Consider the following 26046-nt stretch of genomic DNA (forward strand, 5'->3'; position numbering starts at 1 on the left):
ACTGCTCTCAGGATTGGGAGGTAGGCAGAAAGGAAAAGCTTATACCACCACAGGCCTGGGACTGACCGGTCAATACTCTGATGATGGGAACATGATAATGAGCTGGATTCAGCCAGCAGACCTTGTCCAGGTTCAACACAAAGTCATGAGAGGAAAGCACCAGCTTCGGGAAGCGTTAGAGGTTACCGTGCAGTAGAGGGTGTTTGTGCAGTAGTGGGTGTTGGTGCAGTAGAGGGTGTTGGTGCAGTAGAGGGTGTTGGTGCAGTAGAGGGTGTTGGTGCAGTAGAGGGTGTTGGTGCAGTAGTGGGTGTTGGTGCAGTAGTGGGTGTTGGTGTTTCTTAAGGATCTGGCACATTTGCTGAGTGATTCTGGCTGTCTGCCTGGCTCTGAGCTTTCTGTTCATCATTCCCCAGATGTGTCATGGCCGAGGGATTAAAGGCCTCAGAGGCTGTGACACAGCCATCTCCAAAACCCCACTTTCTCCTTCCTTTGAGCCTCCGCACCAGCTGGGGCGTCTGGCAAGATGTGAGCTGTCAGTCTGCTGCGGCACAGACCTGAATGAACAACTCTAGCCAGGGCTGACTTCAAAACGCACTTTCGTTTTTAATAACCAACATCAGCTCAGCAGGCTTCATTTGGGAAAAGAGACCTTGTCCGATTACCCCGACATTCTCCACCTCCTGAGAGGCCAGCCATTCCCAGACGCCCCAAGGATGAACGGAGAAGGTAAGATGATTAATTGCACTGCAGGTTTTTTGCTTCTGCATTTTTTTCCCTCCTTTTTTGGGGTTTACTCACACGTTAATGAGGTATTTAGGAAAGACAAACGGAATCTGATAAAAGGTAATGTTATGTTGTGTTATGTTATGTTGTTTGTTGAAATAACATTTTAAGGATTTCTTGAAGTTATATGTGTATGTTATACAGAGCGTATGTGTTATCTGTATGTGTTATACAGAGCGTAGATGTGTTTAAGATGTGTTAATGAGCCATATTAAGAGATCAACTGTGATTACCTATGGAAGACTTAACTATGAAATATATGGGAAATATGCTTTATAACTGTATATTACTTATAAACCACAAATAGTTACCTGACTTTTGGTATGTGGTAAGAGATGTGAAGTGAAAGGCATTGTAAATGAAGTCGTTTTATAAGACTGTTATTACTGTAAGAATTGAGACTTGTTTTATCACTTTCCATTAAGCTTCTACAATGTTAGAGAGGCGTAATCTCACCCAATGTTTGACTGAAGGTGCTATTTTTTATTTATTTATTTTTTATTTTTTTTTGAGATGGAGTCTTGCTCTGTCACCCAGGCTGGAGTACAATGGCATGATCTTGGCTCACTGCAACCTCCACCTCCCGGGTTCAGGCGATTCTCCTGCCTCAGCCTCCTGAGTAGGTGGGACTACAGGCACGTGCCACCATGCCCAGCTAACTTTTTGTATTTTTAGTAGAGACGGGGTTTCACCATGTTAGCCAGGATGGTCTCAATCTCCTGACCTTGTGATCCACCTGCCTCGGCCTCCCAAAGTGCTAGGATTACAGGCGTGAGCCACCGCGCCCGGCCTGAAGGTGTTATATTATTAACAGCAGGCTCTATTGGTTTCATTTAAAGGTATAATGCATTGTATTGGCAAAACTTGTATACACTTTCTTCAATAAGGACTTCAAAGGTAATCTTAAAAGCCTGATCATGTTTTTTTACCCCCACTCAGAAGCTTTGCCAGTGTTGCACCTACAGCTATAGAGAAGACCGTGCACTCTCAGAGGGGATTATAAACATTGTCTTGCATTTTTGTCCTTGATCTCCATAATTTATCCTTGATCTCCATTTATCCTTGATCCCCATAATTCCTACTGATAGTGTTGTTGTGCATCAGAATGAGAAAATGGGACTGAACCTGAAGGATTAAGGAAAGAAAATAACAAAACAAAAAGAATCAAATGAAGCTTATTCAATTCAATTTATAACTCCTTATTGCTTATGTAAAATGTGAATTTTTTGTTGTGTTGGTGAGGGTGTGAGGAGTGGATGGTGGGGAAGGATGCTTCAAAAAATACAGCTAAGGATCAACTGGTTTGGTGAGTCATGGCATTCACCTGTGAGACAGCTGGAGAACAGTGACGTGTGTGTGTGTGTCTGTGTGTGTATCTGTGTGTGTGTGCATTCAGTGCAGGAGATTGGTGTTTACTGTAAATGTGTTGATCCGTTAGGAAAAGGAAGGAGACAAAGTTGTCCAGAAAGAACCAAGAAAACTGCTTGAGATGAATTTGATCTGCCTAGTGGCAGTGATGAATTTAAGAAGATTCTTATGACCTTTACTAATGCTACATGCTGTTGTTAATCATTGAACTGACAAACCCAACTGGGCACAAGACTGTTAGTTTACTTAGGAGGAGAACTTGACATGAGTGCTCAAAGAATAGTGAGGGTATACTTCTAAAATACGTCCTTGAAACATTTACACAAACAGCACAAGCTCATTGTCAAGAATAAAATTTAAAAAAATACATAGAGATAATAGTAAAAGACAAGAAGTAAAAACACACCACTGTGAGATAAACACTGTTAACGTTTTGGTAGGTACATTTGTCTCTGAGTCCATTTACGGTTTGAAGAAATATACTTGTACTCTACATGCTATTCGGTTATCTGCTTTTACCTCACAGCAATGTATTACGAGCATCTTGTCATGAGAATGAATTTTCTTTTACAAAAGCTTTTCCATTTCATTGCATAGATAGTTTATTAAATCCTGTTGGCAGGTGGTTGATTGTTTTTCTCTTATTAACAGTACTAAAACTAACACCCTTGCAGCTAAACCTTTGCATCTCCTCATGAGTTTTCCGTGAGATAAATCCCCAGAGGTAGAATTGTAGGGGTCAAAGAGCATGGGCATTTTAGAAACTCTAGATCCCTGCTGCTAAATTAATCCTAGGAAAGTTTTATTAATTTACATGCCCACCAGCACTGTGTGAACATTTTCTAACACTCTCATCGGCATCGGGTTTTATAATTTTTTAAAAAGTGTACTACTCTAATAATAGGCAAAGGTATATTTTGTTGTCTTAATTTACCTTAAGGAAACCCTTTGCAAAATCTGCTGGCTTCCAGTTCTGCCCCTTTGGGTTCAGCCTCTCATCTTTTTTGGTTACTCATTGCCAAGGCAGTCACCTCTAACAGTAACTCCTGCCAACCTAATTTCTGAGGACTTTGACCTCATTTGATGTCTCTCAGAAAGTCTGCTGAGAGAGCGAGAGAACTGGATGCTTTTGCTCTGAATTTTTACTGATTGAGTAACCTGGGGCAAACCTCAGTCTTTGTGATTTTGTCTCCTTTTTAGCTATAAAATGTAGAGAGAAGGCCTGTGCTAGCCACCTCACAAGATTGTACTGGGATTATAAAGAGGCAAGATAGAGGCAAGCTTTTTGAATAGTAGAAAAGTAAAAATGCAAAATGGCATTATTATTATTGTTGTTACTGTAAAGTTTAGTGATAAGTCTTGCCTTCTAAAATATATAGTTTCTGGAGAGCTGCATGCCGAAATTTTGACGTCTTCTAATTCTAAAGTTGGGAAGTGTGTGTGTGTGTGTGTGTGTGTGTGTATGTGGTGTGTATAACATATTTCTATGTTTCTTGGTTCTTAGATTCAGTAGCAGTGTTTGGTGGGTTCCAGCAGTGCATGGATACATTTTAGATTTAAAAGGTTTCTATTTTGTTGCTTATCTATTTCATTCGCTTGGAGGAAAACCAGCCATCCCCCTCCTGTAGAATTCTCATCATCCATGGGCTTTGCTCAACTCCCCAGTGGTGAGAGCTCCTCAAAGACAGGGGCTGGTTTCATGTGTATACCTCTCTCCAGGGCCTGCTTTGGGGTCTGACACCCACAGGGGGGATCAATCAATGTTTCTCAAATGAGTCAATGTAAGGGAGGTAGAAACATATTTACCCAGTTCTGTGGAGAAAGGAATATTCCAAAAAGGAATCCCAGAAGATTAAAAAAAACAACCTAAATGGAGCTTTTCTAGGGGCAACTCGTTATTTATTTAGTTTAGTTTGGGTGAGTCTCAGTTTCTACTGAGTAAATCTTTAACGCTCTGAAAGGATATTAAACAAATGAATGCAAGCCAAGGATAGGACCAGGAAAATGGAGAACACTGTCTTTATAGGTACAAGTGTCATGGACTTGGCATGAATGTCAAAAACTTTAAGGAGGCATCGATTTTCACTCTGACTCCCAGCTCAGTGCTGGGCTGCAGAAATCAGGACCAAACTGACATTTAGTCATGGTTTGAACTTGGCACTGAATAATAATAATAAAAACTAATATGTAATACAGCACTTACTAGGTAGGAGACCTGGTTTTAAGTACTTCTCGTATGAAATAATCAGTACTATTATTTTATTTTACAGATTAAGAAACAGGCACAGAGAAGTGATTTGCTAGGGTTATACCAGTAGTTAGTGCAGAGCTGGAATTACAATGCAGACAGGCTCACTCTGGAGCCCGTGGGTCAGTGAAGGTAGGTCGGACCGAACTTTAGAGACAATGTCACATGGTTTTAGGCCACTGGTGATGTTTGTGCTGTTTATTTGCACATATGACTACCATTTATTGAGTCACCTACTAAAGGAACATGCACTCTTTTGGGTTCTTTAAGTATATTATCTTGAATCTTTCTCACAACCTTGAAACATTATTCCAACTCTAGGTCCAGACAAGCTGAGACCCTGAGAAGTTCAGTAAGTTTCCCAAAGCTGTGGGCTAGTGAGGAGAGATCCATCAGCCTGCGCCAAGTCTATGTGCCTTCTGAGCCCCTGAGCCACGCTGGCCTGGACAATTGAGTGCCGATTTACTCGGTTCTTCCATCCCAAGGTGCTGAGAGTCCAGTTCTACTGCATTTGGAGGTGTTGAACCTGAAAACTCAGCCCCAATAACCCCTCAACTTGGGGATCAGGCAGGGCTCAGCCTCAGCTTCTCTGAACCTACATGGGCCAATGTGAAATGGATTTGATTTTTCAGACCAGATCCTCCCTGGAAGGACCATCCAATTTATCACGCCAACCTAGACATGATGGGCGTTTAAAATATTGAGAGATATTTATTTATATTTCCTGTCTATTGACCCTCCATATCTGCAGCAAGGAACTCCAGAGAATGTCTCCAAGGAGGCTGGGATGGAGTATGGTGAGTGCTAGCTTGGGAGCCAAGGGCAGCTTCATTTCTCCTGGGCAACTTATCTCCCTTTCCTTTGCTTAGTGTTTCCAGTTATAAAATGGGGGAAAAGACTATAAAATGGAATTTTACTTTTTTTGGTTAAACTTTTCCATATGATTTTGAAACTCTTTAATTTTTCTGAGCAGATGACACGTGGTTTATTTGCTTTTGAAGGGGTAACACAATTTAAAAGGTTCCTCAGGGAAGTGTCCTTCTCCTCCCTTTCTGCAGACTCTTCTTTCCCTCTTCGTCACCAATAGGTGAGTCTGGTTAATAGTTTCTAGTTTTTTCTTCCACCTCTTTCATACTTATAGTGTGCACCTTCTGTACCTTGATCCATGGCTGTATCAAAGGAGGTGCATTTTCAGCCTCTCAGTGGACATTTAGGTTGTTTGTAATCTTTTGTTATTTCAGCCAATGTTGCAACCAGTAACAGCCTGCCCTTGTAATTTTGCGGAAGTGTTTACAAGTTGTTGGTTAAATTCCTGGAAGCAGAATTGCGGGGTCAGAGGCTGTGTACTCTTGTGATTTCGATATATATTTCAGAATTACCCACCCCCACCCTACCAGGTCACACCAATTAACACCACCACCAGGAATGTTTGAAAGAATGCTTCTCCATGTGCTTGTCAACAGTGCCTGCTAACAAACTGGTTTTTATTAGACTTTGGCAGTCTCAAAGGAAAAAGCTGCAAACTTAGTAAGTTTTCTGAATTTTCCTGTCTCATATCATGACCCACGCAGTGTCAGCCCCATTGTGATCTCTTGTGGCAAATACAACCACGTTTGACATGTACTTTGTTGACTCAGGTTGGGCATCTATTCAATTGGTTTAAAACCATTTGCAATCACAACTTTTTTCATTTGATGATTGTGTTTTGAGACCTTGCTGTGTGTCCAGTCATGGGATGGCACAAGGGTGAGTGGACCCCACCAGGGTTGCACGAAACAGCTAGGCAGCCGCAGGAGTTGGCACCCGTGGGCTGAGCACTGTGAAACACAGAGACAGAAGGCTGCAGAGACAGCGACTAGGGAGCCATGATCCACATTAGCCTGGTGACTGGGACTGTTCGAGGTGAAGCGATAAGGTCTGAGGCATGAGAAGGAACCAGCCAGACAGAGGGCAGAAGAAGCAGATCATAGAAGCCCAGCATGAGGAGCAGAAAGCAGCTCTATGTATGGCCAGTGAAGAGAGTGGAAGGGAGACCAAGGTGAGCCGGAGACACAGGCAGAGGTCAGAGGATGGGGGGCGTTTAGGGCCATGGTAAGGAGTTTGGCTTTTATTGTGAGTTTCAGGTTGACTTTAGTCATGGGCTGGGAAGATGGTGCCAAGGTCTGTAAACTCTTACCTTGTAGATGTAAATGCCCACCTGAATGACACCAGGGAGGTGTGGTTCTATACACAAGCATCTGTCGGACTGTGTTGTATTTGCCACAAGAGATCACGATGGGGCTGACATTGCATATAGGGCTGGCGACCAGAACACTGTTTCTCTTGGCCAGCCTTGTCCTCCGTGTGAGACAAGTGGAGACATTTTACGAAAATACATTCTACGTCTCTCCGAAATAAAACTCAGTTTATAAAGGGCTTTCTCATTCATTATCTCATGCATCAATTGACTGATAATTTTGACAGATTATTATTGCATGTCCTACCTGTGCTAAGCCCTGTGCTAAGTGCTGGGGATGGTGAGAGGAAGAAGGAATGGAAGGGGAAATAGAAAGATGAAGAAAATTCAGAGCAGCTTATAGTCCATTTGCGAGATAGAATCAAATGTCAGCAATGAGAAGGAACGCAGGAAGGGGACGGTGAAGAGGACCTAGCCACCTCTAGGTTCTGGACCAGAGCACGGGTAAATCTGCCCCCAGGGCCTGCTTGGTGCCAGGGAGTCCTTCAGGGATGGGGTCTCAGGAGAGAGCCGCAAGTAGGGCTTCTCTGACATCCTTTTCTCCAGGTGTAGGTAGGGTTATCTTTCTAACTTTAGAGGTGACCAACTAAGCTTTCCTCAGGACCACTGAGTGGGCAAAGAGAACTGGAACTTTTCCTCCCACCCCTGAAATCTGAGGCCATGGCTCTCTGTGCTCAGAATAGAACAAAATTCCTGAAGCCCAACCACCTGGGGAAGGCATTGAGGAGAGTGTCTCTACTATGCATCGTCTTTCATGCTGGCCACCCCGGTTCCATGATGATGAGGCTGCTTTGCTTATGAGTCTGTAGTGTTGTCACGGCTCTGGGGAAGGGGTGTGTACTCTACCAGTCTTAGGGTCTTGGTGACTCTAAGCCCAGAGGTGCTTCCATTGTGTGAAGAAACATAGGAGACTGAGACAAAATATTGTTGATAAGACACTCAGGCCCATTTTGGAAGCAAAACTGTCATAAACCATCATTTGTGGCCAGCACAGGGTGGGGATTAATGTGTGTGTGTGTGTGTGTGTGTGTGTGCAAGTGTGAGTGTGTGTGTTGTGGGAGGTGTTTGGGGGAGGTCTCAGGAACTGCTGGCCCTGAGGAGGTACTGATGGATCAGGTTTCCACGGACACAGGAACATCTGAGCAGGAAGTGGGACGATTGCAAAGTCAGCTCACCCCCTTCAGTGAGCTTCACCTCCCAGTCCAGGGAAGGAGGGCAGGGCTTGCTTCTGAGAAGGGACTTCTGGTGAATTCCAGGTACTCAACGCAGACAGAATTGCCCCAATCAGATGCAACATGGGATGGGGGTTGTCAAGTGCTAATGCCAGGTGAAAGAGGCAGCAAAAGGTGTGTTTACCATAGAAAAGTCTAGAAATGTAGTTATAAAAGTTGAAATGTGTCTGTGTTAATTGTAATGGAAATAAATACTTTAAGATTAATAGATTTTCTTTTTAGGCTTTGGGTTTTCCTTTATCTGTGTACAATAGATTGAATATCTGTGTGTCCCCCAAGCCACCACTAAATTCCTATGTCGAAACCCTAATCCCAGTGATGGAGTTAGGAGGTGGGATGCTTGGGAGATGATTAGGTCATGAGGGTGGAGCCCTCATAAATGGGATTAGTGCCCCTATAAGAAGAGGTCAGAGAACTAGCTAGCTCTATTTCTACCATGTGTGGATACAATGAGAAGTCAGCTGTCTGCAAACCAGAAAGTGGGCCCTCACCAGACACTGGATCTGTCAGAACCTTGATCTTACACTTCCAGTGTCCAGAACTGTAAGACACAAATATTTGTTGCTTAAGTTATCCAATCTGTGATCATTTGTTACAGCAGCCCAGGCTAAGACACTGTGTTCAAGCAGCCGGTGACAATGGTATGACTAAGGATTTTACTAAGTTTCAGGTCTGTTTCCTGAATCAATGAACAAGGGAATGAGCCATTGCTATAGAATAGGCTCAAAGCACATTTATGTCTTTTGTGGAAGTTTGCCTTCTTTTATCCTTGGGGAGAAATTATTAGCAGTGAATGTGCTTATAAGTTACCCATCTTTTCTCCAAAAATGCTGAACGTCTTAACCATGAGTCTCTTCTTGTCTGAGGGAGGCGGTGTTGCTTTTGGTGACCAGAGCCATTTGGTCATGTACACCAATAACATATTCCAACATGGGCCACAAAACCAAAACATTCCAAAGCCACGATTATGCCCCCTGAATATTGATGTGGCTTCCCTCATTCTATTCCTGGAGTTAGTGAGAGGGTAGAACTTGACTGGAAATCCTGGAACAATTTTTCTAGACTTTTCATTGCCTGCAATTTTATTTGCTGTCTCCTTAGTCTCACTTGCCCTGCTCTAGGCTGATTAGTAGCCAATCTTGGAGGCTGCACCAATGACGCTCAGCCTCCTCATCCTGGAGCCCGGGTACCCACCTCATCTGCTATTCTAGAACCAGCCAGGATCAGCAGCCATCCGTCTCCTCCCCACGATGACTGGGAGCTTTACACATTGTCTGTGTTCCTTACGCAGGCTTTATGATTTTGATTTGTCTCTAAGGAAATTGAGGCTTAAAAATAGCAGGTGAGTTTCTTCAGGTTGCGGCAGATCAAAAACAAGAGTCAGAATTTGAACATGGGTCTGTTGGACTCTCTCAGCTCTGTACACATCATTATGCTGAAATAGTAAGGAACATGAGGAAAGGAAACACCAGTTTATGGAAGAGCTCTTTCTCAGATGTCCTTCAAGCAGTCATATTTGTTCGGGCACTGGCTTTTGAGTCCATTCATATCGAGCATGCCATTCACGCTCTCTTCTGCCACTTCTATGAGTTATCCAAATTGGTGCATGGTACCCATAAACTAGTTTTTAAAAGAGATAGGATTACTGAAATGATCAGTATATAAGATTGAAGCCCAAATTAATACAAATGAAATGCATATCACAATAAAGTACAACTTCAAATAAAGTAGGGACTTTGTAGGTGTTTCTCTGGAATGGTTAAACATACCGCGTGGAGTCCATGGGGAAACTTGGTTTCACAAATAGTGTCAGCTGTCTGCTAAAGAATCTGTAAAACCACACGCGAGGTTCACTTCACAGGGGTTCTTTCCTGGAGGGAAAATATGTGATGATTGTCAACAGTGAGGGAAATGTGTACTGGAACTTACTTGATTTAAAAAGTCTCATGTGAACCTGCCATGACAACCTCTTTGAATAAGTTTCCCTCAAGGTTTAAGCATTTCTCAAGATTAACACAGTGGGTTTCTGGAGTGACTCACAGGGAGAAGGGGGGGGTTACATTTTTGCTATTTTGATAATGTGGGAAATTACACTCAGTATCACTCACTGTGCTTGAATCTTTATCATCAACCTCAAACTCTGGGATTTATGTAACTGCAAGATCAGAACTCTAAGCTTCTTTTTTTCTCCAGCTGAAATTTATTTTAAGTTGGTAAGGAAATGTGATATATATATTTATATATGTATAATATATATGTGTATATGTCTTATATATATGTGTGTGTGTGTATATATATAAAATTTATGTGTGTGTGTGTGTGTGTGTGTATATATAGAACCTAGGAAGGTAAAAAATGCTTTGGATTGGAGGTAGAGGCAGACATTGACTTTAGTCTGGAACTGATGTCCAGATTGTAAACTATTGTTCTAGGGAAACCTAGTGTGTGTGAACATAAGCCTCTAGAGTTGAACTCTCTTTCTTGGCTGGGCCCCAGTCCGCCACATCAGTGTTGAAAGTGGACATTGCTGCTGCCTCAGTGACATACAAATAGGGGAAATGTCTGCTGTGTGGAATTACTCTTTGTCATCTAGGCCAGTAGTTGTCAACCTCGGCTGCATATTGTAATCACCTGGGAGCCTTTTAAACACTGGTGCCTGGAGCGTTTTAAACACTGGTGCCTGGATCCTAACCCCAGAGGTTCTAATGTGATGGGACTGCATGCAGCCTGGCTTTTTAAACTCCTTAGGTAATCATACTGTGCAGTTAGTATAATGTGGATTGAGAACCACTGACCCGAGAAGTAGACAGTCACCGAGTCAGTACATTACCCAAATAAACAAGAAGCTGGTTAGACCAAACCTGTCCATAGTGATTGCCAAATCTGACCTGGTGGGGGAATTTAGGACTATTTCCCCAGAAAACTTTGTACTGGAAGTTATCAAGGGCTCTCCACCTAGTAAGTGTGCTTTCAATTTTTTAAGGCACTGTAGATATAAGTTGTATAAACGTAGCCACTTTCATTTATTTGGCAAATATTTAAACATCTTCTCTGTTCAAGCTGTACTCAATCTCAGCCTACTTTTAAGCATATTAACCGTGCAGCAGGGGAGAGAACTCAAGCAATACAGAGTAGGGGCTGCAGAGTGCCATCGGAGACAGGGAGATGAAAAACCTCAAGGTTTCAGAGCAGGGAGAGATAGTTGCCTGTTTCTCTTCATTGGAGGGGTGGGAAAACCCTAAAGAAGTGGTGCAGTATTTAGGATAGGTGTTGGAGGGGAAGAAGGAGGAAGAAGAGGACTTGAGCTGGAGGAAAAAGAAGGATTGTATTCTGGGCAGAGGAAACTGCATGAGCAAGAAAAGAGGTAGAGATGAGGGAAACTTGCAAGGAAACTGGTACATAGTAAACATAGGCCCATCAAGGGCAAGGAGAGGGACATGTTCCAAAAGGTAGGATCAAGGGAGATTGAGGAGCATCTGGAATGCTAGACTGAGTGGTCTGGACTTTGTTTGGGAGAGAGTGGAGTCCTGCATGGCAGGTTTTGACATCCAAGCTTATAGCAAACAGCAAGTAGGAGCTTGCTCAGGAGTATTTATATGGTGAATCTGGATTATTTAGAAGGAAATTGTGTTTTTGTCTCACTGTGTGGCCCATGTAGGTTGCATAGTTGCAGTATCCTCAACTTTGCATTGACGAGGTGGGTGAGTTGCCCTGGGTTGGGATGGTTCAGACGTCCCCCAATGCATTGCTGCCTTCGACATCTCTCCGTTTCCCTAGCTTCCAACACTTTCTTTGTCTCTCTTCAACCACCATGCTGAGAAAAAAGTTTAAGAGCTTTTCTTGTTCCCCCACATAATCTTGGCAAGTAATAACAGTGAACCCTGGAGATAGAAAGAAGTGTTGATGTTCGGAGACTGGATTGCTTAGCATGGCATTAAAAATTTTTGGCTGTGTTGACTCTCAAGTAAATATGGTAACTGCTTTTGCTTTTCCTTTTCAAAATACGAAGATAAAATTTAAGGGAAGCCAGATTTTGGCATAAATGGCTGACTCTTCTACAAATAGCATTTCTGGATTAATTTTATTACATCTAATTGCTCTTGCATGTATTCTGATAATTTTATTTGTAATAAAGTTCATAAGTGCTGTTAGTGATTAGCCAAAAAGAAGAGTAGAGGGAGGTCAACTTTCGCAAAGTTGAGATCACTTTTTCCAAGTCTGATTTTAAATTGGGTGGTTTGTACTGTGTTAGCAACGTTAGAGGATACAAACAACCATAACAACAAAACAAAAACAGCAGCAGAAAGGTCATCCACCCGTGCCGAAAACCTCCTTCCTCTTGGGTTCACTTTTCCTTCTAGCGGCGGAAATGGTGAAATTACATTAGCACTTTCTGCTCTTGGTCCTACTGTCTTCTTTATGACCTGGTAACATTTTCCTAGATAAAATTTGCATGTCTCTAATTTCTCAGTTCCACTTCTTACTGTTCTCATGTTCATTCATAATTCCATTGTGACGTGTTTGGCTGAGTTTGAAAGACTCTCATGATAAGTGGGGAAGGAAAAAATGACTTTTATAATAAAAGGTAATGCTTAATGACATGAATCTGAGACACATGACTAAGAAAATAAAATATTGACGTCTTGGTTTTAAATATTGGGTAACACCATCTCAAGTTTATCCCTTTTCTCATCAAACCGCATGTCCAATTTTGGATTAGGAAGACATTCTTACTGTACTTAATGGTACGCCTGCAATCATGGTGCCTCTCTGTTTTTGGCTTGACTAAACAACACCACAAAGCCCTGAGTGCCAACAACCACAACAAGGACTCGGTCTGTATTCATCCATATGCTTGTGCTTCCCCCAAGGTGGACATTGTCATCCCCATGAACGGATGAGGGAAGAGAAGCTGATGAAACAGCTGGAAAGAGAGGGGCGGGGGGTCACCGTGGGCCTCTCCCGTCAGTGATTTGGTGCTGTTTGTGGGCTCTGCAGGCGTGGACATGTCCTGTTGACATTACAAAATAAAATGGATGCAAATATTATTGTTTAGTGTCTTCCAACTTCTTGGACCCTTAAATAGCTACCAACATTTCCCTTCAGTTATTTCTGTACACAAAGAGCTATTTCTGAATATCCATCCTAACTTTCTTCTGGCCTGTTCCCTGCATATTTATTTATTCTAGTGAATCTCACCCACTCCAAAGAGAACTGGAGCAAGGCTGTGGCTTGTTTAGATGTGGTCTGAGTCTGTGCGGTCCCCTCGGGGAGGTGTACTAAGGATTTCTCAGAAATGGTGTTTGCGTGTGAGGGAACCCTGCCGAGCAGAGAGCGTTTACATTGCCCAGTGTTCCGAGTGCTTGAGTTTCCATAGTTACCTTCGTTTATTAGGACCTTGGAAGAGTACCAAAACTGTGACTTCCTGGGAGTTTTCCGTCAAAATCAGTCCTCTGGCATGGTGAAGAATACGTTTGTAAAGGAATAAGAAAAAAAATATATAATTTTTCTAAATATATATATGTATAGGAAAAATATATAGGAAATATACATATATATATAATATATAGAGAGACATAATCAAAATATATATTTGATTTCTGGCCCTGGTTCCCAGCACAGAGCTCCTAACTTCTTGGAATTTCCTGGGTGATAGGCATCTTTTGTTCTAATGAGGCTCCTGGGTGGAGACTGGTTACTAGAAAGAACAGATTAGAAGCTTGGGAATTTCAGTCCTACCCCCATCCTCTGGGAAGGCCTGGAGGCTGGAGATTGAGTTCATGATCAGTGATGCTCAAGTAACAAAGTCTTGTAAGAATCCTTGGACTCTGGGGTTTGGGGAGCTCCAGGGCTGCTGAACATGTGAAGGGTAGCCCACCGGAGAGGGCAAGGAAGCGCACATCCTCCCCCATACACCCCACCCTGCGTATCTTTTCATCTGGCTGTCTTCTGTATCCTTGATCATATTCTTTGGCACATAATAAGCTGGGAAATGTGTTTCCCTGAGGTCTGTGAGCCATCCCAGCAAATTATCAAACCCAAGGAGGGCATTGTAGGAATCCTGGTTTACAGCCAGTCAGTCAGACATATAGGTGACAACCTGGCACTTGTATTTGGTGTCTGAAATAGGGGGCAGTCTTGGGGGACTGAACCCTCAACCTGAGGTCTGTGCTAACTCTGGTTAGTATCAGAATTGAATTGAATTTTAGGACACTCAGCTGGTGTCATTCAGCTGGTGGCAGAGTATTCGTTGACATCCCTTCAATCCCTGGTCACAGAAGTGTGTGGAGTGCAGGTATAGAAAAGGAAAAATAGTTGGTTTTTATCCATCTCACATTTATTTTAGATTACTCAAAATAAGCATATCTGAGGTTATATCTGCTGTGTAGAGCAATGAAAACATTTATGGGAGGGTAATGGTGGTAAACACTGTAACTTCATGCTGATGTTGGGTGGTAACTTCTCTTCGATAATTCAAGCATATCTAGTGATACTGTAAGTTCTTTATTGCACTTCAGAAATATTCCTTTGTCCATGGAGGGCATTTCTTCTCAAAACACTTTGTGCTTCCTCATGAAGTTGGAATATTTGCTATGGAAACCAAATTGTATTTCCTTTGGTCTGCTGAAAATTAGAAAAGAAATGTTGTATAGTCAGTAGGTTATTGTTTTAAACTTAACTACATGAGATTAAGTTCTGGAACTGTGATGCCAGTGATGCAATTTCAGAATGCAATTGTTGCACTCATTAAACACCATGGCTTGGGAAGGATCCCTGATCCACTTGGGGCTCAGTGGCTTTCTCAGCCTAACAGGGACATAGTTTGAAGAGTCTTAAACAAAAGTTACATAAGAACCCCAGACTGTTAGCTGTGGTTCCATAGGTAGATTTTCTTTTATTATCTTAGTTTTCAGCTTTATTGAGGTACAATTGACCAACAATAATTGTGTATATTTAAGGTATACAACATGAGGAGTTGTTGTATGTATACATTATGGAATGATCACCACAATCAGGCTAACACATTCATCACCTTACATAGTTGCCTGTTTTGTGTGTGCATGGTGAGAACAGCTAAAATCAACTCTCTTAGCAAACTTCAAGTGTACAATACAGTATTACTCACTATAGTCACCACGTTGTCCATTAGGCCCTCAGAAGTTATTCATCTCATGATGAAAAATGTATACCTTTTGATACCATTTCCCCCTTCCCTCCTTGGCAGCCACCACTCTAGTTTCTGTAAATCATTCTTGTGGTCATTAGTCCCCTCTCAGAACTCTGTCGTGGCCCCTTTGGGAACTCAGGTGGACAAGTGGTGATCTCCTGAAATGGCTCAGTCTGCAAACCTCCCCCTGAGGCATCAAAGCTTTCATTTACTGCCTCAGTATAATTAACTTTCAGTGCTTCTTTGGCCAGATCGACCTACAGCCCTCAGTGGTCTTTAAAGTGAAAAAAGTGAAAAGTCTTTAGCATGAAACCTTTGATGTGTGCGTTGTGTAAGTGTACGTGTTTGAGTGTGTGGGTGTTCATGTGTAGTTTTATGAATGTGTGTGTGGGTTTTCATGTGTGTTGAGTCAGTGTATATCATATGTTGTATATGAGTGTTGTATGTATGGTGTGAATGTACGTGTCTGTTGTGTGTGTTTTGTGTGTGTTTCATGTGCTATGTGGGTGTGGGTTGCATGAATGTGTGTCATGTGTGCATTGTGTGCATCTGCCAAGTACCTGGCATGTATTTTACTAGGTGCTTAGTAAACATTTGTGACATGTAGGAAAGGCGGAATTCCTGCCTCCATGAAGCTCACTGTGTAAACTCACTGGTGAACTGTCAATTCCTTAGGCACAGGGCCTGTGTTGCGTTCATTTTTCTGTCCTTCAGTGTCACACAGACGCAGGCAACTCCAGCATAAAATGTGGGGCTTAGATAGGAAACATGTATTGTATAACTAAACACGAATTTGCTCTCAATTCAGGTTTCCTGAAGCAGAAGCTTGTTTTCTTCAATTCACCTTTGCACGCACTACACAATCCCCTTTGCTGTTATGTTTGCCATGTATTATCCCTCCACGCTCTGCAGGTGGGTAGGGATTTGTCGGATTTGTTCCCAGGTACACCTCAAGTACCTGGAACCCTGCCTGGTACATGGTGTGCACACAATAAAATTGGTTTAATGATCAAATGCAAGAGTAAATGAGCTCTGGCACATTTGGTCCACATCCAGGTTTTTAGCGGAACATAGGAACATATGACGTCTGTCACAATTTACTTTAAATCTCAGCAGGTCTTGGTAAGCAGCTTCCTGGGGACTCTTCCTCTTGCTCCTGTCGGGCCCTAGTGTCAATCTGCGTCCTGAAGGGTTTGCCTCTTAGGCTGTCATCATGGAGCTGGCCCCAGGGAGATGGTTCATTCTGCTTGGTCAATGGCCATGCTGTGCCCTTGGGTCCTTGCTGCAGGCTGTGCCCTGTATGTCATTGACCCAGGGGTCTGGGACATCCAGCCACCCGGTGCTGACCACCGTGGACTTTGCTGTTGCCTGCAGATGTGCCTCCGCCAACCCCTTGGTTTCTTTCCAGGCCTCTTCCGTTCCTCTGGTTTCTCTAGCAACTTCTATTCCCCTCCTCGGCACCTAGGAATTCTTGTCAGCTTCCTCCACTTTGCCAGAGGCAGCCCCTGCAGCCGTGGAGCCAGGTGTCACTGAGCACTGCTTTCTGGAAGGGGACTGCCGTTTCCAGGCTGCTCCTCTGCCAGCCCGGTGACTCAGCTTCTACTCCATCTTCCAGAGTTGACCATCAGAGCTGAGCTCTTGCCTTCCTTCTTTCTCCTTCTGCAGATCTTCCCTCTAGCTCTACAGGAAGGGCCTCCCTGGCTGTGTGGTCAAAAGGTCTCCACTGTCCAAGTCCAGCCTGGCTCACTCTAGGGTTTATGGGTCCAGTCTTCCTCCATGACTCTTGAGATGTCAAGCCCAGTTTGGGGATTTCAAAAAAATACCCTTTTTTCTCTCTCAACAAAGCCTACCACATTTTTTAAAACCACATTTTAATATTTCTGAAATTAGGATGCATCTTGCAGTGGATAGTAGGTCCTAGTTATTTGGCAGCATTTTTTTTCTTATTGTACATATTACAGCTAATGATATTTTTGCTTAGGCTATTGTCTTACTATGGACTTAAACTCTATACTGGAGTTTAAAGCCACACAACACCTTTTTTGTTCTCAGCCTTCATCTTCTTCACCTCAAGGTAATAGATGCCCCTCCTTTAAAGTTGTCAAGCTGCCAGGCAACCAGAATCAAGAAAAGGGCAGCCCTGGAAGATATACGTTTGTTTCAGACATTCAAAAATAGGATTCCCGGTATCTAAGATCACCCTTTGAATCAATACACACGGGGTTGGGCCACCTTAAGGCCATGGACTGGTTTCCATGCTATACTTTGTTTGTTTGTTTGTTTGTTTATTTATTTATTTATTTATTTTGAGACGGAGTCTCGCTCTGTCGCCAAGGCTGGAGTGCAGTGGCCGGATCTCGCTCGGCTCACTGCAAGCTCTGCCTCCCAGGTTCCGGCCATTCTCCCGCCTCAGCCTCCCGAGTAGCTGGGACTCCATGCTATACTTTGAAATGAGGCCAAAGAAAAGATGTGTCCATCTCATAGGGGCCTGGCCTTCCTGGAAGAAGAAAACATATTGGTCAGTAAATAAGAATAGCTTGGCCCTTTGGCAGTTATAGATGTAATTTTCCACGAATAAGTCAGAATTCCATTCCATGCCTCTGTCTCATGAGAACATTATGAGTGTGAGACATGGAGGGCCTGCATTTCTGGGTCAGGCTTGCTGAGATCCAGGCCTAAAACTTTTAGAATGAAGTCAGTTTTCTGTGTCAGTTCTCTCTCTCTCCCTCTCTCCTGTGCGCACACGTGCACAGACAATCATGAACGAGTGGACATGAAATAGAGAAGTGCTGTAACTGGCAATAGCAACTGAATCTAAAAAAACAGTTTACTAACAGGCATGAGTGAGGGGCGCTCAGTTATGAGTTGGTGATTTTAAGCACCAGGATCAGGTATGGGCCAGGTTTGTTCAAGTGAAGAATTATAGTTAATATTCAGAAGGGCCTCGCGAAACCCAAGAGCAAGGACATAGCCACGTTTCTGGAAGAACTGGGACCAGCCCGGGAGGTTGTCTGCCAGGGTCTGAAGGAATCATTCTTCATTTCTTGTCGGCATTCCTTGCTTTTCTCTCTCTCTCTCTGAAAACCAGCTTTCCTTGTTTTCAGAAAACAGCCACTCTGCATCTCCCAAGTGATGTCCAATGCTAAACACTTTGGTTTGACTCCATCTATAACACATAGGCATTAACTCCACGTATTTCAGTTTCAGTGTGAAATTCTTGGGGAGAGCATGTGAATTCTCATGGCCCCATCCGTCATGGCCAGGGTGTCTTTTAGGCCCATGCCTGTAGACTGAAGGCAGGGATCAGGGAAACTGGTTTACTTTACTACGAAATACAGGCATGCTGAGCAGATATCAACTGAGTAAACATCAACCCAAAGACATGGAAATCGTGAAAGATCGAATGCAGGATACTCACTCTATTTCCTTAAGGTACTTCTGCATTCCGATGTAATGTTTATTGCATTGTATTACATCAGATGATGTAGTATAATGCCAAAGTTTTATCAATCAGAGACATATTACTGCACATGTAATAATACCATGCTATCTTTATTATCTGTGAAGTTGTGTTTGTATCTTATGGAAAAAGTGTCATGAAACTCATTTTGAGAAGCAAGCTGAGATTTTTTAATAAATACATTTAACTTTTTTATGGAATGAGGTATACCCAGAGGTCCGTGGTTAAAACAAATCAGAGTAAATCAAAGCAGAATTTAGCATAAATATTAATGGTAAATGAAAAGGCTAGGGGAAATCTTTTTAAATTGTATCAAAATAATACTTTGTATATACATTTGCCAGTCAGTGGCTCACGGTTGTAATCCCAGCACTTTGGGAGACCAAGGCAGGCAGATCACCTGAGGTCAGGAGTTCCAGACCAGCCTGGCCAACATGGCGAAACCCCATCCCTACTAAAAATACAAAAAAATTTAGCTGTGCATGGTGGTGTGCACCTATAATCCCAGCTACTTGGGAGGCTGAGGCAGGAGAACCACTTGAGCCCTAGAGGTGGAGTTTACAGTTAGCTGAGATCACGCCACTGCACTCCAGCCTGGGTGACAGAGTGAGACTCTGTCTCAACAAAAAAATAAAATAAAATAAAATAATAAATAAATAAATAAACAAAATAAATAAAATAAAATAATGTAACATGAATTCAATTGTAAAAAAATATAGAAATATGCCTACAGCACCTCATGTGGGTCTTTCTTGGTTGATAGAAAGGAATGAGGCTTGGCAGAGATTAGGAAGGAGATGGTGAACAAGAGAGAGAAGGAGAGAGGTGAAAGGGATGGAAAGGGGAAGAGGGAAAGAAAAGGGTTTATCTGGTGAGATCACCTAAGTAAAGTACTCACACACTACCTCCTCTATTCTTGAGGCAGGGAAAGGTTAGGCAAGCGTAGTGTGGGAGCTGGCAAGGTAGCCATCTGTATTCGTCTGTTTTTGCACTGCTGTAAAGAAATACCCGAGACTGGGCGAGGTGGCTTATGCCTGTGGTCCCAGCATTTTGGGAGGCTGAGGTGGGCAGATTGCCTGAGGTCAGGAGTTCAAGACCAGCCTGGGCAACATGGTGAAACTCCAGCTCTACTAAAAAGAGAAAAATTAGCCGGGCATGGTGGCGCACCTGTAATTCCATCTACTCAGGAGGCTGAGGCAGGAGAGTTGCTTGAACCCAGGAGGTGGAGGATGCAGTGAGCTGAGATTGCGCCACTGCACTCCAGCCTGGGTGACAGAGCAAGACTCCATCTCAAAAAAAAAAAAAAAAAAAAAAAAAAAAAAAAAAAAGAAGAAATACCCGAGACTGGGTAATTTATAAGGAAAAGAGGTATAATTGGCTCACAGTTCCACATGGCTGGGGAGGACTCAGGAAACTTATAATCATTTTGGAAGGGGAAGCAAGTGCATCTAACATGGTGGCAGGTGGGAGAAGTGAAGTGAGAGCACAGGAAAAACTGCCACATTTAAAACCATCAGATCTGGCTGCGTGCGGTAGCTCATGCCTGTAATCCCAGTACTTTGAGGGCGGAGGCAGGTGGATCACTTAAGGTCAGGAGTTTGAGACCAGCCTGGCCAACATGGCGAAACCCTGTCTCTACTATATACAAAAATTAACTGGGTATGGTGGCTGGCGCCTGTAATCCCAGCTACTCAGGAGGCTGAGGTGGGAGAATCGCTTGAACCCGGGAAGCAGAGGTTGCAGTGAGCCAAGATTGTGCCATTGCACTCCAGCCTGGGTGACAGAGCAAGACCCTATCTCAAAAAAAAAAAAAAAAAAAAAAAAAAAAATCAGATCTCCTGAGACTTACCCACTATCACGAGAACAGCATGGAGGAAACCACCCCCATAATTTAATCACCTCCCATCAGGTTCCTCTGTTGACACATGGAGATTACAATCCAAGATGAGATTTGGGTGGGGACACAGAGCCAAACCATATCTTCACCCTTGTGACTTGCCAGGCTGATTGCTGGGAGCCTCTCATGGTGGCTCTTCCTCAGTTACCACACAACTGTCTGGAACTCATTGATTGTTTAACACGTGCTGCCTTTACTCTGTAGAGTGTCTTGCTAGGAAAACCACGGGAGAGAACATATTCTTGCAACTCCCTTCATCGTCTTTGCATCAAGAATAATTCTTGTCTCAACAACAAACATATAAACAAAAGAAACCAACAAAGAAAATTCTTCATATTTGCATCAAGAATAATTCTAGCTTGGATTTAGACTGGCACAAACAATGTCTCCTCTTCTTCTTGGTCTCCTGTTCTTCTTGATAAACTTCTTATTGTTTCATGGACTGGGAGCTTCCTGAGGAAGTGAAGGGGAGAGTTTCTGGCATGGGTTGAGGACAGTCATGAAGGTATGTTCAGAATGAAGTCACATGTAGCAGTCAGGATAGACAGGGTGGCACCCAGGCAAGATACAAGGAAGAAGTGGGGTGTCTAAAAGGGAGAAAGAAACACAGAATGTTAGGCCTTGTTAGGCCCTTCCAGCCCCATTGTGGCACTCACTGCTGGGGTGTCAGCTGACATGGTCAGGTGCAGTACTCCTGGTGGTCTTGGGTGTAATATTTCAAATCAGGGCTCACATGAATAAAAACAAGGTCTAAATAGTCGTCTGTGCTTCTAAAGGAAAACTGAGGAATGTGAAGAGGGTCTGTAATGCACAGTTTCCCAGGGATCCATCCATGAACAAAACTCTTTTGTGATGCCTGGGATGCAATAAGGCACGGAATTGGAAATGATTCTCCCCAGAAGACTTATTGCTGAATAGGTCACAAACCGTGGATGAGGAGTGGAATACAGTCAAGAGTGAATGAGTAGACAGTCAGGAAAAATCAAAGAAAATAGTGTCTTCAGCTCCAACCATTAGCTTTTTTGAGGGACCAATTAGAAGGTTTAGATCAGTGGTTCTTCAGACTTACAATGTTCTTTTTCTTAACAACTATTTCGTAATATCCTCTAAGTGAAATTCATTGACAACATAACCTACTTATGCATGATATTAAAAATTTAAATGTATTACCTTAGCTATAATGTAAAGAAGATATAAAAGCTAGTCCATATTCAGTTCCGTACATACACGTGTAGACATGACTGAGCTAGAAGACAGAAAGAAGTTGTCAGATGCTTGAGCTATGCACAGAGAAGTCTTTAATGCAGCAGCGGCAAATGCAGACTGAAACAGCCTGCGCCTCGCTGGAGAGCCAAATAGAATGAGTGGCATTCCTGTTGGAGATGTGATTTTTTTCCCCCCATCGTGAAAGATCTTTTATAAACTTTCAGAAGAAAATCAAGTTCAGCTTGTCCTCAATTGACACGGTAGCTGCTTTTCTAGAAAATTTAATGCATATTAAAACTGTGCAAAAAATACTTTGTGTTTATATGACAAACAGAGCTAGGCTTCAAACTCAGATTTTACCTCCATTGAGGTCTGGTGAGATGTTTGAAAGGTTTTATTTTTTTTAGGATAGAGGACAATTTGTTGTGCTGCGCTGTCCTAGGTATTGCAAAATGTCTGGTAGCCCCAACTTCTGCCTGGTAGATGCGCACCCAACCAAAAATACTCCTGCTTGTATTTAAAACTTCCTTAGGTTATAGCTAATTCCCAGGCACTGTCTGTAGAGATTCTGCTCAGGTAGGGCTCTAGAATGTCCAAGAGGCTGCACAGCTAGGCATGGGAACCACTGATTCAAGCCATGCCTCTCTCTGACTCACCGGATCCCTCTGACATATCTTGGGCCAATGGCTGTCCAGTCTGGGTTTGAAGGTGCTGGGTTTCAGTGAAGAATGTTAGTAGGTTCAGTTCTCTTCCCGGCCCTTTTAATGCAGAGGCCCCCTTGTCAGCCTAGAAGGTTGTTCTAAGCTTGTGTGCAAACTCCTCTTGTGAGCCCTTGGGTGTGGCTGTCCTGGAGATGGTTGACTGGTGATCCAGATTTCAGCCTCTCCCTTCTCTGCTTTGCCCAGTGTCATGTTCAGGCCCCCTGCTTTGTCAAAAGTGAGGAACAGTTTGCCCTGGGTCTCAATCCTTTGAAGTCCCATTGGGTGAGTCAGCTCCCCACTTAGCTTCAGAAGGATCCAGGACAGGTTGTCCTAAAATTAATACCGGCACATTCATGGACAGTGCATGGTGAGAGGAGGCAAAGATGGCAGAGATAGCTATAATGGGTTGTGGAAAAGAGTTGAGGGAGAGAAGAGAAAATATTATTAAATGGAAGAGATTGAAAAATATTGAAATCAAGTGCAAGAACCTTTAATGGGCAGAGTTAAATGACACATTTATTCATCCAATAAATATATAAAATGCATCTACCACCTACTAGGCTTCATTCAAGACAATGATAATACAACAGTATAAAAAACAGATCAAAACCTACCCTCATGGAGCTTACATTCTAGAGGGGATAGACAGTTAATTAACAAGATCAAGAAGTAATATATACAGTAAGTCAGATGGTGACACATGATAGGAAGCCCCAGTAGGGACTTCAGGTAAGACAGAGATGTGTGTGTGTGTGTGTGTGTGTGTGTCCATGCAACATCCAATGATCTGGGATACCTATTTGGCAACAAGAGAGGAAAATCTCTTTGGCAATAGTGATTTGGATATTAGTAGTATAGGAGAAATGAGAAAGCCATACTGCAATTATCAGGACAGGAAATGATTCAAGTTTGGATAGAACTTTTTAACAATGAAAATGAAGAGAAGCAAAACCACTTTGACATGGCAATAATTAGATTTCTGAGTTTACGTAAAAAATGTTGTGAAACTTCTCATTGCAAGCCAACCTTTTGTTTCCTTTAAGTTCTTTATTATCTTTGAGTGTTTAGATTTCAATTCTCAGTAGTTCTTCACATATTGACGGAGTTTGCTGTCCTATCATGCAGAGATCAAGTTATTTATGCATTTTACACTTGGTTACTTTAGACTTGAGTATTTGTGTCGAAATACCCTCCTTTTTAAATGTGGTTTCGGTTGGTGCTTTTGGAATGAGGAATTTATCGGCTGTGGTGACTCGTATATACTCTGTTAGCCAGAAATATTAGCTTGCTCTTTACCCGAAAACTCCCTATTCCAAAATGACATCACACTATGAGTTTATGCCTAATGAAGCTCCAGTAACATTTGCTTATTTGCATAGTAGAAATACTGTCAGATACACGAATTTTCTGTAATTTTCTCAATACCTCTATGGTATTACTAAATAGGTATATTACGCTCATTGTAAAAGTTCAAAGAGGCTGAGTATATAAGTACCCAAATATAATGAATGTTTGGCAGGTAATGATCATCTCTATCATTGACTATGTTTAAATACTTTTTTATGTGTTAACTTGTTTGGTTCTCCCAACAACCCAATAAGGTGGAGACTACTGATAACATTATTTTGCCATCAAGGGAATTGAGGCATAAGAGAAGTTAAGTGACTTTCTTAGTGCCACACAGACAGTATATAGTAGAGCTGGGATACATCTGGGGCAGTTGGGCTCTATTGCCTATGTTAGTAACCATCATTCTGCACTTCCTCTAGTTCTAGAGAGCAAATCTCAAACTCCTACGTATTTTAGGGTCATTTTTAACTTTAAAAACAATGGCAGTGGTCAGTGGTAGAACAGTAAAAGGCAGCAATGTGAAGGGGGAAAACCATCAGTTTTGGAGAGTGTGTTGGATCCTGGTTCAGTTATTTTGCTCATTGGGTAATCTTGGGCAAGTTCTTTAACTTCTCTCTAGGATGTCCGTTGCTGTCTACAAAACAAGAGTAGTAGCCAGTGTAGTGGCTCACTCTTGTAATCCCAGAGTTTTGGGAGGCTGATACATGAAGATCACTGGAGGCTGGGAGTTTGTGACCAGCTTGGGTGACATAGCAAGACCCTGTCTCTACAAAAATAAAAAAGTAAACAATAAATAAGCTGGGTATGGTGGTCCAGGCCTGTAGTCTCAGCTACTTGGGAGGCTGAGGTGGGAGGAACACTTGAGCCCAGGAGATTGAGGCTGCAGTGAGCCAAGATGGTGCCACTGCACTCCAGCCTGGGTGACAGAGTGAGACCTTGTCTCAACGACAAACAAACGAACAAACAAACAAACAAACAAAAGAAACCAACAATGAAAACCCCAAAAACCTACAAAAAAAACTCCCTCCCAAACAAAAGTAGTAATACCATTCATATTTATGAGCATTAAATGTGATGTCCTATTGAAGTGTCTAAATCATGGTCAGGAACCCGATAGGTGCTTGAAATCTAGATATTTCATTCCTGCATAAGGGCCAATTATTGAACATAGGTCAGATGAACAGTTAAGAAAGCTGTGGTGCAGTTCATTGGAAAGGGAATTGGTGATTTTGGGGAATTCGGGGCAGGATTTGGGCCCCCTAAAGAGCAGTTCATATCTCAGTGATGACTTAGGACGTAGGTCCTTATGGTGAACCTGACAGGGGCTGCTGTGCTGCGAAGTATTGCTTTGAAATCAGGGTCAGGGATGAAGCAGCTGTTGATGAGGGTGCCCCTCTCTTCTGACCTCTTGGTCTGTCCTTTTTTCTTGCTCCTAGGTAGACACTTTCATGAACTACGCAGTGGTCTCAGAGGGCTGCAGAAGCTTTATGTACAGCAGATGTTCTCCAACTTTCAGTCTAAAGACCCCTTCATACTCTTAAAAACTCTCCAGAACTTTAAAGAGCTTCCGTCTACCTAGTTAATTCTATTGCTATTAAGCACATTCGATATTAAAACTGAGAAATTAAAAAATAATTTTTTTTAATTTATAAAAATACATTTATTATTCATTAAGTGGAAGTGGATTATCATAAAGATCTTCATCCTTGTTGCCTTTGCATCGAGTAAGCTGAGGAGGAGGAAGACAAGGCGTTGGTCTTGTTGTCTCGGGGTGATAGAGGTGGAAGATAGGGAGGAGGTGGAAGAGTAGTCAGAAGAAGCAGGCACACTTGGTGTAACTTTACAGAAATACACCATAATTTCTATCTGAATTCCTGTCTTCTCATTTCTCTAAAAATGTTTTTATACAATATGAATATTTCTTTATCATTTGCTTTAATCTTATTGCCTGTATCATAGAAGGGCCCATGTCATAAAAGAAGTCAAAAGCATTCTTGAATAACTGGAACCCTCCCCCCAGAGTGTCTAAAGTCAACTTGTTTCCTGGTCCTGCATCCTCTATGACTTCTTCCTCATCATCTGGCACTGGTTCGAAAGCACTCATCTCCATCAAGTCACCTACTGTGAATTTCTCTGGTGTAGCGTTTATTAGGTCCTGAATTAATCCAAGACCCATATCTTGAAACCCTTTACCCCTACTTTTTTTGTTTTTTTGCCATACGCACAACCTCTTTTACGATTTCATTGATTGGCTCAGTCATAAATCCTGTGAAGCCATGCACTTCTAGACACAGCATTCTCCAGCAGGAATTTGTTGTTTCAGGCTTGATGGCTTTCATGGCTTTTCTGTAACAATGATGGCATTGCCAATAACGTAGTCATTCCAAACTCTCATGA

General features: G+C 42.6%; 1 protein-coding gene across 2 annotated transcripts in view; it reads left to right on the top strand.

Moving 5' to 3' along the window:
• The first annotated feature begins 293 nt into the window (after nucleotides 1–293).
• IL1R1 (interleukin 1 receptor type 1) overlaps nucleotides 294–26046 on the top strand; it is a 74246-nt gene continuing 48493 nt past the window's right edge. Inside the window, exons 1-2 of one of the 2 annotated variants that reach the window (XM_050754850.1) lie at nucleotides 294–726; nucleotides 4721–5196. The gene's annotated coding sequence lies outside the window, so the exon portion shown is untranslated. The remainder of the gene's footprint in view (nucleotides 727–4720; nucleotides 5197–26046) is intronic. The other variant, XM_050754845.1, reaches the window with a different exon arrangement.

This window comes from Macaca thibetana, chromosome 13, assembly GCF_024542745.1.
Source record: "Macaca thibetana thibetana isolate TM-01 chromosome 13, ASM2454274v1, whole genome shotgun sequence".
In the NCBI taxonomy this organism is placed as follows: domain Eukaryota; kingdom Metazoa; phylum Chordata; class Mammalia; order Primates; family Cercopithecidae; genus Macaca; species Macaca thibetana.